The 21,014-nt window shown below is 37.6% G+C and overlaps 1 non-coding gene across 1 annotated transcript; it reads left to right on the top strand.

The window, feature by feature from the left end:
- The first annotated feature begins 20,943 nt into the window (after positions 1-20,943).
- TRNAC-GCA (transfer RNA cysteine (anticodon GCA)) lies at positions 20,944-21,014 on the top strand. Its single transcript has one exon. It is a non-coding gene; the product is annotated as a tRNA-Cys (tRNA).

Below are 21,014 nucleotides of genomic sequence, written 5' to 3'. Positions count from 1 at the left end.
CATCGCAAGTCATTCAGTCTTATGGTTCTTCATTATCTGCATATGGTCTTTTTTTCTTAGGTGCTCATTTTGTCTGGGCTTCAGTTTAATGTTTTTATTCAGCGGCCGTGGTTATTGGCAAGAACTCATTGAATCTATCGTTTGGGCTCATAACAAATTAAAAGTTGCTCCTGCTACTCAGCCTAGAGCCTTGAGCATTATACAAGGACGCGCTGTAGGAGTAACCCATTACTTCTGGGTGGAATTGCCACGACATGGGCATTCTTCTTAGCGAGAATTATTGCAGTAGGATAGTGGCTAGGAGGATTTGAAAGCATTATGGAATTAAGATTTCCCAGGTTTAGCCCAAGGCTTAGCTCAGGACCCCACTACTCGTCGTATTTGGTTTGGTATTGCTACCGCACATGATTTCGAAAGTCATGATGATATTACTGAAGAACGTCTTTATCAGAACATTTTTGCTTCTCACTTTGGGCAATTAGCAATAATCTTTCTATGGACGTCGGAAATCTGTTTCATGTAGCTTGGCAAGGAATTTTGAATCATGGATACAGGATCCTTTACACGTAAGACCTATTGCTCATGCGATTTGGGATCCTCATTTTGGTCAACCGCTGTGGAAGCCTTTACTCGAGGAGGTGCTGCTGGTCCAGTGAATATTGCTTATTCTGGAGTTTATCAGTGGTGGTATACAATAGGATTACGCACCAATGAGGATCTTTATACTGGAGCTCTTTTTCTATTATTTCTTTCTACGCTGTCCTTAATAGGGCGTTGGTTACATCTACAACCCAAATGGAAACCAAGCCTTTCGTGTTCAAAAAACGCGGAATCTGCTCTCAATCATCATTTGTCAGGACTTTTCGGGGTAAGTTCTTTGGCTTGGACAGGACATTTAGTTCATGTTGCTATTCCCGCATCCAGGGGGGAGTACGTTCGATGGAATAATTTCTTAGATGTATTACCCTATCCCAGGGGTTGGACCCCTTTTGACGGGTCAATGGAACTTTATGCCCAAAACCCTGATTCGAGTAATCATTTATTTGGTACCGCTCAAGGAGCGGAACTGCATTCTAACTCTTCTTGGGGGATTCCATCCACAAACACAAAGTTTGTGGCCTGACCGATATGGCTCACCATCATTTAGCTATTGCATTTATTTTTCTCATTGCGTCACATGTATCGAACTAACTTCGGAATTGGGCACAGTATTAAAGATCTTTTAGAGCGCATACTCCTCCGGGGGGTCGATTAGGGCGTGGGCATAAGGGCTTTATGACACAATCAACATTCGATTCATTTTCAGTTAGGTCTTGCTCTAGCTTCTTTAGGGGTTATTACTTCCTTAGTAGCTCAACATATGTACTCTTTACCTCCTTATGCATTCATAGCACAAGACTTTACTACTCAAGCTGCTTTATATACTCATCACCATATATTGCAGGGTTCATCATGACAGGGGCTTTTGCTCATGGAGCTATTTTTTTTCATTAGGGATTACAATCCGGAACAGAATGAGGATAATGTATTGGCAAGAATGTTAGACCATAAAGAAGCTATCATATCTCATTTAAGTTGGGCTAGCCTCTTTCTAGGATCTCATACCTTGGGCCTTTATGTTCATAACGACGTCATGCTTGCTTTTGGTACTCCAGAAAAGCAAATCTTGATCGAACCTATATTTGCCCAATGGATACAATCTGCTCATGGCAAGACGACATATGGGTTCGATATACTCTTATCTTCAAGAATGGCCCCGCTTTTCAATGCGGGTCGAAGCCTATGGTTGCCCGGATGGTTGAATGCTGTTAATGAGAATAGTAATTCGCTTTTCTTAACAATAGGACTGGGATTTCTTGGTTCATCATGCTATTGCTCTAGGTTTGCATACAACTACATTGATTTTAGTAAAGGCGCTTTAGATGCACGCGGTTCCAAATTAATGCCAGATAAAAAGGATTTTGGATATAGTTTCCTTGTGACGCCCAGGCGCGGCGGTACTTGTGATATTTCTGCTTGGGACGCATTTTTATTTGGCAGTTTTCTGGATGTTAAAATACCATTGGGTGGTTACTTTTTATTGGCATTGGAAACATATCACATTATGGCAGGGCAACGTTTCACAATTTTAATGAATCCTCCACTTATTTGATGGGATGGTTAAGAGATTACCTATGGTTAAACTCTTCACAACTTATCAATGGATTAATCCTTTTGGGATGAATAGTTTATCGGTATGGGCGTGGATGTTCTTATTTGGACATCTTGTTTGGGCTACTGGATTTATGTTCTTAATTTCCTGGCGGGGGTATTGGCAGGAATTAATTGAGACTTTAGCATGGGCTATGAACGCACACCTTTAGCTAATTTAATTCGCTGGAGAGATAAGCCGTGGCTCTTTCATTGTGCAAGCAAGATTGGTTGGATTAGCTCACTTTTCCGTGGGTTATATATCACTTATGCAGCTTTCTTGATTGCCTCAACATCAGGCAAGTTTGGTTAATTTAGTTTGTTTTTTTGTACTGTATCAGCACCTAGTTCATTACTCTTGATAGAGAGGGAGGATCTGCCTTTTTAGATTTTCTTTTTCTATTTATTTTTCATCTAGGATTAGAACCGTATATCTTGGTATAATAGCAACGACACTTATGGCAAAAAAAAGTTTGATTCAGAGGGAGAAGAAGCGGCAGAAATTAGAACAGAAATATCATTGATTCGTTCAATCTTTAAAAAAAAGATAAGAAGCAAAGTTTCTCCTTGAGTTTGAGTGAAAAAACGAAAATGCGAGCAAAAATTGCAATCCTACCGCGTAATAGTGCACCTACACGCTTCATCGACTGTTGTTTTTGACCGGAAGACTAGAGCTAACTATCGACATTTTGGCTATCCGGACACGTACTTCGAGGAAATGGTTTATGAATGTTTGTTACCGGGTGCAAAAAGATCAGTTGGTAAGGATAAATACCCTTTCGTATTTGTATGGATTTCTGGAATTGATAATCATAGAGGAGCCTCTTTACCATCTGTATAAATGGACTATTCTATTTGTATAGATATTGGTAGAGGGGCGTATCCAACCTCTTTTATCCACTAGTTACCCCTCTTAGTTTAAGAGTATAGAGCTAGTTTGGTAGCTCATAAGGCTCATAACCTTGGGGTTGCGGGTTCGCTTCCCACTACGCCTCATACTCCTTCTTTATGATATATGCCTGAATATAATATATACATCATGCATTTGTATCTGGATTTTTTGATTTCCTAAAAGAGTTTTGGTCAACAGTTTTTTTCGCGAAGAAGCAAAAAACAAAAGAAAGAAAATATGAAAGAACAAAGCGTCCTTGTCTAATGGATAGGACAGAGGTCTTCTAAACCTTTGGTATAGGTTCAAATCCTATTGGACGCAATCTTATTTCTATCTATCTTTAAATAACTATACTAAACTAAAAACAAAGACAAATACTTTTTTCGATGATTCACATGAAAAAAGCTTTCTCAACGATTCCTATTCTACTAACAAGAGTAGACATGCAAATTTATTTGTTACTGAAGAGAAAACCGTTCCAGCTGTTCCTGAATAGCTTCCTTCAAAAGGATTCCGCTTGCTCGGTGAATGTCTTGCTAGAGATATAATTTCTTGGAATTGAGGTTTAGTATCTTTTAGATGTTTACGTAACTCATCCAGAAATTTATTTACCTGTTCAATTTCTAACGAATCAAGATATCCTCTTGTTCGGTATAATAGTAGCTATCTGCTCTTCCTGCGAGAGGATTTGCCTGGGATTGTTAAGCAATTCCCTTAATCGTCGACCCTTGCATTGATTTGACTTGTTTTATCGAGACAGAGGCGAATTGTGCAAAGGCTTGTAACTCTGCGAATTGCGCTAGTTCCAATTTTGATTTGCCAGCTACTTGTTTCACTGGCTTTAATTTGACCGCGGGATCCTACTCTGGAAACAGAAATACCCACATTAATAGCGGGTCGAATTCCGGCATTGAATAGATAGACGCAATAGAATATTCCTCTGTATCATTACTGAATATTTGTCCATCTGTAATGGAGATTACATTAGTAGGAATATAGGCGGAAACGTCTCCAGATTGAGTCTCAACTATTGGTAAAGCGGTCATACTTCCTTCGCCTAAAAGAGAATTTAATTTAGCGGCTCTTTCTAAAAGGCGTGAATGCAAATAAAAAACATCCCCTGGATAAGCCTCACGTCCGGGAGGTCTTCTTAATAGAAGGGACATTTGGCGATAAGCTTGTGCCTGTTTGGAGAGATCATCATAAATTATTAAAGTATGCCGTTCGCGGTACATAAAATACTCAGCCAGGGCTGCTCCCGTATAAGGAGCGAGGTATTGTAATGTAGCAGGTGAATCCGCCATTTCAGCTACTACAATAGTGTATTCCATGGCCCCCTCCTCATGGAAAGTAGTTACTACTTGAGCTACGGAGGATGCTCTTTGACCGATAGCTACATAAACACATATTACACCTTGCCCTTTTTGATTGAGAATTGTATCTGTGGCTACTGCTGTTTTGCCAGTCTGTCTGTCCCCAATAATTAACTCTCGCTGACCGCGCCCTATAGGGATCATCGAATCGATAGCAATAAGCCCTGTTTGAAGAGGTTCGTATACGGAACGCCTGGAAATTATACTTGGAGCAGGAGATTCAATTAAGCGAGATTCGGAAGCTATAATTTCGCCTTTCCCATCAATAGGTTTAGCCAGAGCATTTACAACACGACCCAAGTAAGCCTCACTCACGGGTATCTGAGCAATTCTTCCTGTTGCTTTTACAAAACTTCCCTCTTGTATCATCAACCCATCGCCCATTAATACAATCCCAACATTTTTGGATTCCAAATTCAGAGCAATACCCCTAGTACCTTCTGCAAATTCGACTAATTCACCTGACATTATTTCACCAAGACCTATAATACGAGCAATCCCATCCCCCACTTGAACTACGCGACCTATATTCTCAATCCCTACTTTCCTATTATATTGTTCAATACGTTCGCGGAGAATTTTATGAATTTCGTCGACTCGAAGGGTTGCCATTAGTGTTTCTTGACTCTTTTTTCGGAAGCAAGGGGAAAAATAATGCCTAAATTCTAAACGAAAGTAGAAGTTCAAGGCCTAATTAATTTAATTATTTCTTCCATTCCAGGGACCCGAGAATGCCAATATTAGCACGAATCGTACGGAAATGTAACTCGGTATTCAAACAACTATTCAGAGTTCCTAGAGCTCCTTGTACGGCCTGTTGGAAAACCCGCTGTCGGACCTGATTCATTGCCCTTTGTTTTTCAAAATAAAGGGTTTCGTTTTTAGACTTTTCCAATTGTTCCAAACTAATAGAAGTAGCATTAATCAAATTTGCTTTTTCTCGTTCTATCTCAGAGTATCCATTCATTCGATACTCATCCGCTTCTAGTTCGACTTTCTGTAATCGAATCCGAGCTTTTTCGAGTTGCTCAATGGTCCCTCTACGCAATTCTTCTGAATTTCGAATAGTACTCAAGATCCTCTGTTTTCGATTATCTAATAAATCTTTTAATGAAAGTAGATTATTTTGTAAGTTTACAACTTTTATGATCTCTTCCCGAACCAAACATGAATCTTTCGATTCATTTGGCTCTCACGCTCCTTTTTTTTTTTCTATAGCTATTTCCATATCTTTTTTTTAAGTAATGAGCCTATCCTCTATCTTCTTTTTTATGTTTATATTTCAATATACCGAAACCTATATAAGACTAGATAAATATTAAGAGGACTCTTCCGCCTAGATAAAAATATATCATGGTCAGCAAAGTTGTTTCTTTATTTTTATTTGCCCTCTAGTTAATAATTTCAATTTCATTAAGAAAAACTAACTAAATAAATGGAAAATGAAAATTAATAGAATTCTTTTTTATTTTTTTTTTCTTCAAATCCAAAAAATTTCTCTTTTTTATACATAGGTCGTCGATTCGGCATTGGTTAAAAAAGGGCAGGGTGCCCCCTTTTTTTTCTAGTAAATAGTTCAAACCATTTTATCGATATGAGTGTTCTATATCAGATAAATTTTACATTAGCTATTTCCCGTTTAAATTGGTACTAATACTAATATAGTTGTAGAAAGAGTACCTCTTTTTGCCTGGACTTCAAGCAGTTTAGCTTTAACCGTGTTAATGGTCTCACATTCTTGGTTTATAGAGAATCAAAGTTGATTTACCAATGAGTCGCGAAATGCTATGGTTCTTCCATATGATTTCTGAATTTATTCAGAAGTAATTCGTCGAGATCGTGCACCCTTTTCTTATTTATCCGAAAAATACTAAAAAATATTATAAAGTGCAGCCGGATAGATCCAATCTATTCTTGAAATAGACAACTCGCACACACTCCCTTTCCAAAAAAAATCAAAACACCAACCACTACAGTTAGATTTATTAGATTTGTTGCTAAAATATCGGTATTAAGCCCGAAACTGCCAGCGGATGGCCAGTGAGCTAAAAAAACGAAAGAATGGGTTACATTTTTCATATGCTCTCCTCTTATAGATAGGACGAACAAAGAACAAAGTTTTTCGATCACTTACTTCGCTCGCCCTTTTTTGATCGGTTTTTTTAATGCAAATAGATTCAATCTAGTAATTTCTTTTAGATTAAGTCTTACGTCTTGTTTGACCGGTGAAAGACTTCCTTTGTTGAAATGTTCTGTTCCCAAAATTCCTAAAATAAAAGGAAAAAACTTTCCACTTTCCTAAACTAAGGACGGGAAATAAGAAGGTGAGCATATCTTCTAAATTAATAATACTCAACTCAGCCCTTCCTAGAATGGGGTATTATCTGTCCCGATAAATAGATAATTCCAGGAGTAATAAATAGGAGTAAATTAAATAAAGTATTGATATAATTGGAATTGTGGAAGCAAATACCAATTTACTAAAAAAAGAAAAAAGTATCTAATCGAAATCGAAAGAATTTTTTTTTTAAGATTAAACAAAAGGGTTCGCAAATAAAAGCGCTAGTGCCACAACTAGTCCATAAATTGTTAAAGCTTCCATAAAAGCTAGACTAAGCAATAAAGTACCTCGTATTTTACCTTCTGCTTCTGGCTGTCTCGCAATACCTTCTACAGCTTGTCCTGCAGCAGTACCTTGACCAACTCCAGGTCCAATAGAAGCAAGCCCTACGGCCAATCCAGCAGCAATAACAGAAGCAGCAGCAATTAGTGGATTCATGGTGAGTAGTTCCTCGTGTCAAAAAAAAGAAATGGTTAAGGATACAATCAACCAATAAATTCTTACTTCTAAGCTCTATTGGGGAGAAGTAAAGTAACTAAAAAGTACAAATTGAAATCAAATTGAAATGATAATGTGAATTGTCCGAACTACATAGAAGGGAATTCCATATCCATATATCGGATTAGATAATGAATCTAACCTAGGAATATATAATATAATATCCTATATATATACATTTGTTTCTTCTATTTTGTTTGCATATTTTCTCATTTTCTATTGAATCGGATTCTAAAATCATTGCTTAAAGTGGAAACCTGCATAAAAGAGGACTCCACTTATAGACATTAAGGATATTATAGTATAGATCTAGCCTGACTCCACCCTCCTTAATGCATATATACTTTGAAAATTCCATAATATAGTCTATTCTATTCTCTCTCCTACAACTCTAGGCTATATATTCATACGCATTTCTAACTATTTTTTTGCAACCAAGCAGATTATCTGGAACCATGCATGAATTGAGCTAAGCTGCAAAAAAAAAAAATACTATTTCCAAAAAGAGTCAATTCAATGATGACCCTCCATGGATTCACCTATATAGGCTGCGGCTAATGTTGCAAAAATAAGAGCTTGAATACCGCTTGTAAATAATCCAAGAAACATGACCGGTATAGGGATTACTAAGGGGACTAAAGAAACAAGAACAACAACGACTAATTCATCCGCCAATATATTCCCGAAAAGTCGAAAGCTAAGCGATAATGGTTTTGTGAAATCTTCTAGGATGTTAATTGGTAAAAGGATTGGAGTTGGTTTAATATATTTCTCGAAATAGCTCAATCCTTTTTTGCTAAGACCAGCATAAAAATATGCCGCTGACGTGAGTAAAGCTAAAGCAACAGTAGTATTTATATCATTCGTGGGCGCTGCTAATTCCCCATGGGGTAACTCTATAATTTTCCAAGGTAAAAGAGCACCCGACCAATTCGAAACAAAAATAAAAAGGAACATAGTTCCAATAAAGGGAACCCAGGGACCATATTCTTCTCCAATCTGAGTTTTGCTCAAGTCTCGAATAAACTCAAGGACATATTCAAAAAAATTCTGACCGTCGGTCGGGATGGTTTGTGGATTCCGAACAGCTATGACAACTGAACCTAGCAAGATAGTAATTACGACCCAAGAAGTGATGAGTACTTGGGCATGAATTTGGAAACCTCCTATTTGCCAATAGAAGTGTTGGCCTACTTCTACACCCGATATATCGTATAACCCCTTGAGTGTTTTAATGGAACAAGGTATAATATTCATATTGTCCTCTGATAAAAATTGAACTTCAAAAAAGGAATTCTTTTGATTCAACCATCTCTTTCTCAACTCAGCAACTTGAAGTATTAATCTTATATTTAGGATACCAAGAAAGCACATCAGATCATAATATATATCAATACCCTCTAATATATATCAATATTCCCCTTCTTTTTTCTATGCAAAAAAAATTCTATGCAAAAAAAAAGATATAGTAAAGTAAGTGATTCCATAAATTTACGCAGTTGCCCAAGAATTCACTATATATTCTTAATCAACGATTTCTTATATAGAGAGAACGGCCCTCACAAATTGAAAATACTAATTTGTTAAGAATCAATCGAATTGAAGTCATAGTGTCATCGTTGGCTGGAATCGATATATTCGCGAGATCCGGGTCACAATTTGTATCGACTAAAGAAATAGTAGGAATCCCCAAAATGGCACATTCCCGAAGAGCTATATACTCTTTTTGCTGATCAAGGACGATCACAATGTCTGGCAATCTCGTCATATATTTGATCCCGCCGAGATACCTTTGCAAAGTAGATAATTTTCTCTTCAAGATTGCCACATCTCTTTTTGGGAGATGGTGGAATTTTCCCATTTTTTCTTCTGCTCTTAAGTCTCTAAATTGAGAAAGTCTAGTTTTCGTAATCGACCAATTCGTTAACATACCACTGAACCACTTTTTATTAACATAATGACAACGAGCCCTTATTGCAGCTGATGCTACTAAATCTGTTGCTCTTTTTTTGGTACCAACAATTAAGAAACTTTTTCCCTGACTTGCTGCATCAAAAACTAAATCACAAGCTTCTGATAAAAAACGAGCCGTTCTAGCGAGATTTATAATATGAGTACCTTTACGCTTTGCCGAAATGTAAGGGGCCATTTTAGGATTCCATTTCTTAATACCATGACCAAAATGAACTCCTGCTTCTATCATCTCTTTCAAATTAATGTTCCAATATCTTCTTGTCATTTTTTCCACACTTCCTTTTTTTTAATCCTACCATTCCATTACGGAATTTAGTTCTTTTTGAAGATTAAGAAAGATCCGAAATAGCTTGAAATAAATAATAATTGTTCCGAGAGAACCTTGTACTAAGATAAGAGTTGGCCATTGATACATGGTATAAACATAACCACCTTAATGAATTAACTGACTTGTTTTACTTATTAAAATAAAAATCTTAAAAATCTAAAATTTGACCTGTTAGTGTTCTAAGTTCAAAAGTCTAGTAAAGTAAAAAATATTTTTATGGGGGTTCTTATGTCTCATAAAAATTGTTTGTTACGTCAGAATCTGAAGAAACTAATTCTGTATGGAGAAACAAAAAATCTCTCATTTCCGACGCGAATAGATTTTTTTTTTTTATTTCGAAATAAAGGTTCTTGTCTTGTGGGGAACGATGCACAAATTTTTGGAATCCGGTACCAACAGGTATAATCCCCCCCAGAACTACGTTTTCTTTCAAGCCTTTCAACCAATCAATGCGACCTCGTAGGGCAGCTTTTGCTAAAACTCGAGCAGTTTCTTGAAAACTTGCTTCAGATATGAAACTTTGGGTATTCAGGGAAGCCCTTGTTATTCCCAATAAGATTGCCCGATAATAGATCGATTCATCCAAAGCTCGTCCTGCTCGTTCCGCTCGCAATAGTCCGATTAATTCCCCAGGCGAAAAAACATTAGACATTCCATCTTCGGAAACCCGCACTTTTGATGTTACTTGGCGTATAATAATCTCTATATGTCTATTATGGATCTGTACCCCTTGGGATCGATAAACCTTTTGGATTTTATTAACCAAAGAGATACGACTTTGGGCTATGGTTAGCTCAGCTCCAATCAAGAATCCCCAAGGGACCCCAAGAATTCTTGGTATACGCTCATTCCAATCCTCAATTCTCCTTTCGAGATTCGGGGATAATGAATCAATTGAACGCGCTTCAAAGATTTGTTCCACTTTTGGAAGACCTTGCGTTATGTCACTAGATCTCGATTTTTCATATATAAACGTAACTAACCTATCTCCCTTGTAAAGGATTTCTCCATAATGACCATTAACAGTTGCTCCTGTAGTGGCCAAATAAGGTTTAGCTGCTCTTATAACAAAGGAATTCATATTTACAATGAAAATTTGACCGGATTTTTTTATGTGCGATTTAAATAGACATACATTTTCACAAATAAATTGTCCAAGGTGAATTATTGCCAATGTCTCTTCCCAAGAATCATGATGGACAAAGTGACAATTCAAAAGGAATGGATCCAACATTATGTTACTATCGAAATTAGAAATCCTTTTATTTTCATCTATTAAAGAGTATTTAAGTTCTTGAAGTACTTGGAAGGTTTGTTTTAAATTGTCAACGAACAAATATTTTTTTAACAGGATTTTATTATGCGTTAGTAAATAGTAAGATGAAGAAAAATGCGATATACTAGCTACAATAGCGCCTAAGGGCCCAAAAATTTCTCGAATAGGAATTCTAGGATTCCATTCTTTTATCGCATTGGGATGTTTTGAATTCTTGAATAAACCAATTCGAGAACAGTTGGATGCCGACAAAATCATCAAAGAGTGGTATTCTTTATTTCGATTCAACAAAGTGCCAATAGCTTCTGGATGTTGGCTAAGTGATTCAATCTTCGCCTTGGAATAAAAAGAATTGATATTGGCGCGATCTAACCTATTATGGGGAATCGGTCCTGCACTTGTCCTACCATACCTTTTTCGTGTATACGAAATAGTGGACTTGACTAACTCAATTCTTAGGAAATCGCGAATAAGATCATTTGCTCTTACCTCAACAAGGGAAGCACCAGCCTTTTCTTTTTCTTCTTGTTCCCAATTCACTACTAAGCAAGTTCTAACAAATTGACTATTTGTGTGATAAATTCTTTGAGTTAACTTGCTATTTTCATGAGAAATAAAATTGACAAGTCGAATTTGGAGATTATTTTCTTCTTGCAAGAGATCCTGCGGGAAAAGTGTTGCTAAATTTCTTCCTTCGTCCATTTCATATGCCACTGTAGGGCGAACGGAAACAAAATACTTTTCCTTGCTCTTGAGAATTTTTTTCCGTTGAACATAGACCCAATTTTTCCTTTTTTTTGATTCCTTAGAATCTTTTTTTTGTCTTTCTGGCGGTATCAAACAGCCACCTAATATCTTATCCGCCTCTTCAGGAAAATGAATATCTCCGGAAAATATTTTGAGTTCCGTATGGCTTTTTTTTCTCTTCACTCGGACCAGTCCGCCTAGTCGACTTCTTGTATTTTTTGTGAGTTGTGTATTCACTCCAATAATACTATTGTCAAGTATCTTTAGGGATGAAGATCTCGGCAAGATATGAAGTTCTTGAAGAATGAAAAAAAACCGATCTACTTCTTTTTGGTATTTTAGACTAAATTCTTTTGTTCCTCGATGCTCAATCAAACCCTCTTTTTTTAAGATGGAATCTTCCTCTGGGCTCTCGTATTCGTCCTCTGAATCTTCTTCTGAGTCTTCCTCTAAAGTACCATATTTTTCCTCTGCGCTTTCCCCGGGGCTGCCATATTCGTCTTCTGAGTCTTCCTCTAGAGTTCCATATTCGTCCTCTTGGGTCCTATATTTGCTCTCTGGGCTCCCATATTCCTCTTCTGAGTCTTTCTCTAAAGTCCTATATTCGTTCTCTGGGTTCCCATATTCGTTTTCTGGGCTCCCATATTCGTCTTCTAGGGTTTCATATTCGTATTCGTCTTCTAGGATTCCATATTTAGATTCTTCTAGGGTTTCATATTCATATTCGTCCTCTCGGGTCCTGTATTCGTCTTCTAGGGTCTCATATTCCTCTTCTGAGTCTTCCGCTCGAGTCCTATATTCTTCTTCTAGGGTCCTATATCTAAATTTAACAATTCCTGAACCCTTTTTATCTTTTCTGTATCGGGGATCGTCAAAATAAGCAAAAATAGTATTTCTACGTAAAACACCCATAAGGGGGATTTCAATCGAAATCCCAAAACAGGATATTAGTTCTTTCTCTTGTTCTTGATGATATTGTAATGGAATGACGAACCTATTTCTTCGCTTTTTCGCCAACAAATCTGAATTATCTTGAAAAATAGAAGGATAGATAAAATTCCAATGGCCATTGGACATGATTCGATCCGACGTTGAATAATCAAGAATTTCCCTATCTTTTTTACCATAAGTATTCATTTGATCTTGATCCTTGTGGAGTGAAAAAGACGCTATACTGGATCTGCACATACTTACTGACAATATCCATAAATGGCTTGTTTTTGGTAATCGGCGAAGATTACCATATTGATATTCGGGCGCATGGTAAACATCAGTACTCCAGTGCATTTCGCCGTCTGATTCAGAATAAATATGCTTTTGTACCCTTTCTTTAAAATGTAAAGTGGACGTTCCGGCACGAATCTCCGCAATTACTTGTTCGGATTTTACATATTGATCATTTTGCACTAGAATCAAGCTTTTTGAGGGAATATTCACACTATATAGAATATCTTGACTCTGAATAGTTACATGCAAGTCTATATAACATAGAAAAGCAGGCTGCCCATGACGGGTACGTGTGGGGTGAACCAAATTCTCATTGAATTTTATTTTTCCATTCGAAGGGGATCGTACAAGGTCGGCAGTACCCCCTGTGAATACTCCGCCAGTATGAAAAGTTCTTAATGTTAGTTGAGTCCCTGGCTCCCCAATTGATTGACCTGCAATAATACCTACGGCTTCTCCCAATTCGACCAGATCACTATGAGTAGGACTCCGGCCATAGCATAATTGACAGATCCAAGAAGTGCTTCGGCAAGTAAAGGGGGTTCTAATATATATTGGTTGTGCTCGAAATGGTTGTGCTCGAAAGGCAGTTATGAATCGATTGACTAATCCAATTCCAATATCTTGATTTCGCGCGGCAATGCATCGTGAACCGATATATATATCGTCTGCTAATACACGACCAATTAGTGTTTGGACAAAAAGTTTTTCCGTCATCCCATTTTGAGGACTTACAGAAATACCTCGGATAGTACCACAATCTCTTCTACGCACAATAATATGTTGAACTACTTCAACAAGTCTACGTGTAAGATATCCAGCATCTGCTGTTCGCACAGCAGTATCTACAACCCCTTTGCGGGCTCCATAGCAGGAAATTATATATTCTGTCAAAGAAAGTCCCTCGCGTAAATTGCTTTGAATAGGTAAATCAATCATTTGTCCTTGAGGGTCCGACATTAATCCTCTCATACCTACTAATTGGTGTACTTGAGATGCATTTCCTCTGGCTCCTGAAAAAGACATTAGATAGACTGGATTAGAAGGATCCGTTATCCGAAAATTTGAATTCATTTCTTGTTTCAAATATTCACTTGTCGCATACCATATCTCAACAGATTGGCGTAATTTTTCTACCGCGTGTACAGCCCCATAATAATAGTGTTTCTCCAAAAGAAAACTCTGTTGTTCCGCGTCTTGGACTAACCATCCCTTAGAGGGTATTGTTAAAAGATCCTCGATTCCTAACGAAATCGATGTAGTAGTGGCTTGATGGAAGCCCAGAGTCTTTAGTTGATCCAGTATATGGGATGTATATCCCATTCCAAAATGATCTATTAATCTGCTAATAAGTCGTTTCATACCAGTTCCGTCTATCTCTTTATTATGAAAGACCAGATTGGCCCGTTCCGCCATACATAAGTACCCCCTTTTCGGCTGAGTAGGATTCGACAATTGCTGAGTAGGATTCGACAATGGGCCTGAGTCAGTGATTCGAAAATTTAATTAACTTAATTGCCTCAATCTCAATCTGGATTCGCGTGGCAAATAATGATGATACTAGGGAAATCGGAATGCCCCCCGAAAGGGGAGGGGCATCGCCGAATCTAACTTTCTTGTTTAGGTAGTGTATGAATAGGCCTGACTAAATCCTTGTATGGCTTCCTCTATTTCTCTATAAAAAGAAATATGACCAAGAGTGGTTCGAATGTATATCGAACGAATTTCTTTTTTTCTATTTCCCATTATTAGATAGTGGGCATAAATCTCATGATAAGTCCCCAAAGATTCATATTGAACTTCAATCGGAACTTCTCTTGACCCAATGACGCGTTGATCCAGGTTCCATCGTAGCCACAAGGGACTATCTAAACTGATTAGTTTTTGTCTATAAGCTCCCAGTGCATCATAAGAACTAGAAAAATGGGGTTCTTTATCTTTCCTATATTTAAAATTATTATTATTATTGTAATTTACTTTTAGATTTGGGTAGTTTCTGCAACTATTATATCTATTTGCACAAATACCTCGACGCTTTCCAATCGTTAATACATAAAGCCCGATAAGCATGTCTTGGGTTGGTACGCAAATAGGATCCCCAATAGCGGGAGATAAGAGATTCATATGAGAAAACATAAGTAAACGGGCTTCTGCCTGAGCTTCCAAGGATAAAGGTAGATGAACAGCCATTTGATCTCCATCAAAGTCCGCATTGAAACCCTTACACACTAATGGGTGTAAAGAAATAGTACGCCCCTCTACTAAAGTGGGTTGAAAGGCCTGTATGCCTAATCTATGCAGGGTAGGTGCTCTATTTAACAGTACAGGATGTCCCCGCATAACTTCTTGAAGTATTTCCCATACAATGGGTTCTTTTTCCCAAATTTTCCTTTTAGCAATCCTTACATTAGAAGTGGCGCGTTTCGTGATTAAATCGCGAATTACAAATAGCTGAAAAAGCTTTATTGCTATCTCTAGAGGTAATCCACATTGATGTAATGAAAGCGAAGGACCCACAACAATGACAGAACGCCCCGAGTAATCGACCCGTTTCCCAAGCAGAGTCTCGCGAAACCTTCCCTCTTTACCTTCAATTACATCTGAAAGTGATTTGTATACTTTATTGTGACCATCCCTCGTCGGTTGCCCGCGGGACCCACTATCAAGAAGTGTATCCACGGCTTCTTGTACCAATTTTTCCTGGCACATTACTAAATCTGCTGGCGCTAATTCACTTCTTTTTAATAGATAGGCAAGATTGTTGTTCCGACGGATAACTCTCTTATAAAGTTCATTAATGTCTGAAGTCACTACTTTATCTCCAGACCTATAAACAATAGGTCTCAATTCGGGAGGAAGAACCGGTAATAAGCACAAAACCATCCATTCTGGTTCTACATTTGTTTGAATAAAATGTTTCGCCAATTGCATGCGTCTAATCAAAAAAACTTTTCTTATTCGTCTTTTTCTATCTTCCCACTCATCTCCACTATACCCCTCGTCTTCTAATTCCTTCCATTCGACCAAAGAATTCTCTATAATAATTCGCAAATCCAAATCTGCTAATTGTTCTCTAATAGCACCTGCTCCTGTCGCAATTTCCCGATTTCGAAATGTTGCAAAGCCTGGGGTAGAAAAAAAGGGAGAAATGCTGTGGTTACAGGATGCAATTTCCTCTTCGAATAAACCTCGTAATCGTAAAAAAGTGGGTTTTTTAGTGCTGGGCCTAGCAAAAGAGAAATCGCCGTATACTAGGCCCTCCAACTTCTTAAGAGGTTTATCTAAAAGATTCGCGATATAACTAGGAAGACCTTTCAAATACCACACATGAGTCACGGGACATGCGAGTTTGATGTATCCCATTTGATATCTTCGTATCCGAGAATCCACAAATTCGACCCCGCATTTTTGGCAAAATCTTTCGTCTTCGTTTTCAGCTCCGCTCGCTCGAGAATTGCCACAAGCGCAAATCCCGCTTTTTATGGGTCCAAAGATTCTTTCGCAAAACAATCCATCTTTTTCTGGTTTATCGGTTTTATAATGAAAAGTAGAGGGCCTTGTGACTTCGCCAACGACTTCTCCATTAGGTAGGTTTTTGTTAGCCCAAGCCTTTATTTGTTGAGGGGAAACGAGTCCAATTTGAAGTTGTTGATGTTTATATTGGTCAATCATAAAATAGAAATAAGAAAAGAATTTATATTTATTCCGATCAAACTTCCTCCCTATTAACCTGGAAGTTCTTTTCAGATACAAGGAAATGATTCAGTTCTAGAGCCAAAGATCGTAGTTCTCGAACGAGCACTCGAAAAGATTCTGGAGGATCCTCATGATTAGGTATTCTTTTTCCCCAGATCGTAGCATTAAGTATTTCTTGGCGAGCTATAAGATGGTCAGATTTATAAGTAAGTATCTCTTGTAAAATATGAGCAACACCAAATCCTTCTAAAGCCCAAACTTCCATTTCTCCTACTCGTTGTCCCCCTTGCTTGGCTCTTCCTCTAACCGGTTGTTGTGTAACAAGTGAGTAGGGCCCAGTAGAACGCCCATGAATTTTCTCATCAACTTGATGAATTAATTTTAAGATATAGGACTTCCCTATTAGAACAGGTTGCTCAAAGGGGTCGCCTGTTCTTCCATCAAATATTCTGCTTTTTCCCGGGTACTCGGGTTCAAATACCCATGGATTTTTTGTTTCTTTACTGGCTTCATATAATTCTGAAAACACAAGTTTTCTTGAAGCCTCTTGCTCATATCTCTCATCAAAGGGTGCTATTCTATAATGTTTCTTTAGCAGATCCCCCGCTAATCCGAGCGAGCTTTCAAATATTTGTCCCACATTCATTCGGGAGGGTACTCCTAAGGGATTGAAGACCATATCAACGGGTGTTCCATCTTGCAAATAGGGCATATCTTGCCTAGGCAAAATTTTGGAAATGATCCCTTTATTCCCATGTCTTCCGGCTACTTTATCCCCAACTTTGATTTCACGTTTCTGTAAAATATATACACGAACCATTATGTCGAGCGGGTCCCTTTGGATCCATTTCACATCGATAACGCGCCCTCTTCCACCTATAGGTAATTTCAGAGAAGTTTCTTTTGAAGTGGAAACCTCAAGGCCAAATATGGCCCGTAATAATCCAGCTTCCGCGATATAAGATGATTCGCTCGCTATCTGAGGCGTTAATTTACCTACTAAAATATCACCAGTTTCTACCCAGGATCCCAACCTAACAACTCCATTTCTGTCCAAATTGCGGAGTAAATGTTCTTCTAGATGTGGTATTTCTTTAGTGATTTTTTCAGCGGAGCCCTGGCTTGTCGTATCCGTCTGAATTTCATATTTCCGGATGTGAAAAGAGGTATAAATATCTTCATATACCAAACGTTCGCTAATTAGTACTGCGTCTTCAAAATTGTAACCTTCCCATGGCATATAAGCTACTAATACGTTTTTTCCTAAAGCAAGTTCGCCCCCAATTGTAGCAGCTCCTTCTGCTAAAATTTGTCCTTTTTTAATGGATTTACCCCGTGGAACCCGGGGTTTTTGGTGCATACAAGTATTTTTGTTAGAGCGACGGTGGTTAACTAAAGGAATACTTATAGTCTTCCCACTACTTGATAAAAGTATCTTATGACTATCAGTAGAAATGATCTTTCCCTCGCGTTCGGCTATAATGGAAACCCTCGAATCTAGAGCTGTTTGGCGTTCCAATCCAGTTCCAACAATGCATTTCTCGGACCGAGAAAGCGGAACTGCTTGGCGCTGCATATTAGAACTCATTAAAGCCCGATTCGCATCATTGTGCTCAATAAAAGGAATGAGAGAACCCCCAATAGAAAAATATTGGAAAGGAAAAATACTTCTAACATGAATCTGTTCCCATGCAATAGTCAAGAATTCTTGACGGTATCTAGCCGGAACAACCTGTTCTTCCTGAATACCTTGATTCAAGGACAAAGAATTTCCTGCTGCTATCATATAATATTCATCTCTATTTGGTGATAGATAAACCACCTGTCTCTCTTTTTTTTCTTTTGCTTTCTCAGCAGATATTTCATAAAACGGACTCTCTATGGATCCCCACAAGTGATCAATTCTCGCATGAATTGTTAAGGATCCAGTAAGTCCAACATTGATTCCTTCAGACGTGTCAATTGGACAAATACGCCCATAGTGACTCGGATGAATATCTCGGCTCCGAAAACTTGCGGTTCTCCCCGTCAACCCTCCAGGACCTAAACAACTCACTTTTCGCCCATGAACAGTTTGTGTCAATGGATTCGTTTGATCAAAAACTTGAGATAACGGGTATGTGCCAAAAAAGGTCTCATAAGTAGTTATTAATAAAATTGAAGTTGAAGTTGGAGTTACCAAAGTTTGGGGAGTCGGTTTCGATTGACGTATGAATACTCTACGAATAGTTTTTTGAACTGCATGTTGTAAACGACCAAGAGCCAATCCGAATTGATCTTGTAACAGATCCGCAACCGAACGAATACGTTTATTTTTCAAGTGATTCATATCGTCATCGTCAAGTATACCCGTTCCAAATTTCATTCCAATCAAATGATCCGTAGCGGCCAATACATCTCGTGGTAACAAGAATGTATTGTTCTGAGGAATATCAAGATTAAGTCTCCGATTCATATTTCGTCGACCAATCCTTCCTAATTCACATTTTTGTTGAAAAAATTTCTTTTGTAATTCCTCGCATAAGGACTCCGAAAATACCAGGTCCCCACCTACACAAGCAAATTGTTGATAAAACTCCAAAATAGCTTTTTCTTTTGACTCAATCCTCTTCTTCTCTTTAGCATTCGGGAAAGACAAGAAAATTTCAGGGTAGGAAACATTATCCAGAATTTCTCTTAGATTCGAACCCATAGCTGATGATAGAACTAGAATAGATATCTTTTGTTTTCTACTCACGCGAGCCCATATCCTTTCTTTTTTATCAATTGCTAATTCCGATCTCCCCCCCCAATCTGATATTATAGTGCCAGTGTAGATAGAAATTCCCTTATGATCTAATTCCGAGCGGTAGTAAATACCAGGACTTAGCAATATTTGATTGATCACAATTCGGTATATTCCATTTATAATAAAGGTTCCTAAGGAATTCATTATAGGAATGTTTCCGATAGAAATGGTTTGCTTTTGCACATCGAAACCAAAAATTAATCTCGCAGATACATATAATTCGGAAGAATAGGTGAGTGATTCATACACAGCATCTCTTTCTTTTATCGAGGGTTCTAGCAGTTGATATCCTTTCGCAAATAATTGAAATGCAATTTCGTGATCTGGATCTTTAATTGTTGGAAACTTGTCAAGTTCTTCTGCCAAGGCTTGATTAATGAACCTACAAAATCCCTCGAATTGGATCTGACTAAATCCGGGTATTGTGGACATTCCCTCGTTTCCATTCCGGAGCATCTTAATCTTAAGTTTCCTGTTTATCAAAGAAAAATTCCATTATCAGCTCACTCTTCATCAATCCCTATGGATCGATCTAGCAATCATGGAATCTATATTCTGTTTACTGAATCACATGAAATTCTAGGGAACTCCACATACGTATTTCATATATGTATTTCATACATATGAATAGAGACCATTTGGACGAAAGTTCGAGTTTGCCAGGGGTACAAATGAAATGAAAATGAATTGATAAAACATTCCTACAAAAAAAATTCTGCCACTTATACTTTATGTTATGATATTCTAATCAGATTGGATGGCAAAGATTTCTCATTTTATCTCCTTTCTATGAATGTAATAAAGCCGTAATATAATATACTAGAAAGTTTGACTTTACTTCGATTTAGAATAGCGTGCTTACTTTAATTTCTCAAAATAATTTGAGGGTTCTTTTTTATTTCGGATCGGAGTAGTATAATTGCTAGAAAATTCAGTATTTCATTGTGGAATTCTAAAATAAAGTAAGTCCCTTTTTTAAGTACATGCCAATCTAGTTATCCACCTCTCCCCATATCCATGCTTTTCTTTTATCGTAATTTCACTTGGGTACGCCAAGATAGTCAGGTTATACTCTATATCAGAGCAAATTTCCTTTTTTTATTCAAGATATTTAATTTAATACTTTGAAAAATTAAAGCATGATTCCCCATAGAGATATGTACATAAAGGGGATCTTTGGATAATAATGCTGTTCGGACCTAAAGTTTACCTATACACGGATTAAGCATAAAGCCATAATATTTTATTATGCCATTGAAGGGGGGGGAGATAATACCGATTTAAGAGTAGTTCACTACTGCAATAAAAAAAAGAGAATTCTAGTTAACGGTTCCAATTTATTCTGAATTTTGCAGCCTGTGAATAGAAATCCACTTTTTCTTCTTTTTCATCTCAATAGAAAGAAATGGGAAGTTTTATTGTGTTAACAATGTATGTTTTAAGATAGAATCTATCGAGGAGAATAATAGAAACTGGATCAAAAAAAGCAGGAATAGATTTTTTGAAAAAGATTGGAAAAAAGTAAGTAGAATTATATTCAAAATAAAAGGGGCTTTTCGTAAGAAAACGTGGATGAATACTTGCTGTTTTCTAGATTTTTGATCGGATTTTTTGGCGGCATGGCCAAGCGGTAAGGCAGGGGACTGCAAATCCTTTATCCCCAGTTCAAATCTGGGTGCCGCCT

This window comes from Triticum urartu, unplaced genomic scaffold (genome assembly GCF_056163025.1).
Source record: "Triticum urartu cultivar PI428250 unplaced genomic scaffold, HENAU_Tu73 scaffold2, whole genome shotgun sequence".
Classification (NCBI taxonomy): Eukaryota; Viridiplantae; Streptophyta; class Magnoliopsida; order Poales; family Poaceae; genus Triticum; species Triticum urartu.
The sequence above is the reverse complement of the archived record's forward strand: the minus strand, read 5'-3'. Positions and strand labels throughout refer to the sequence as shown.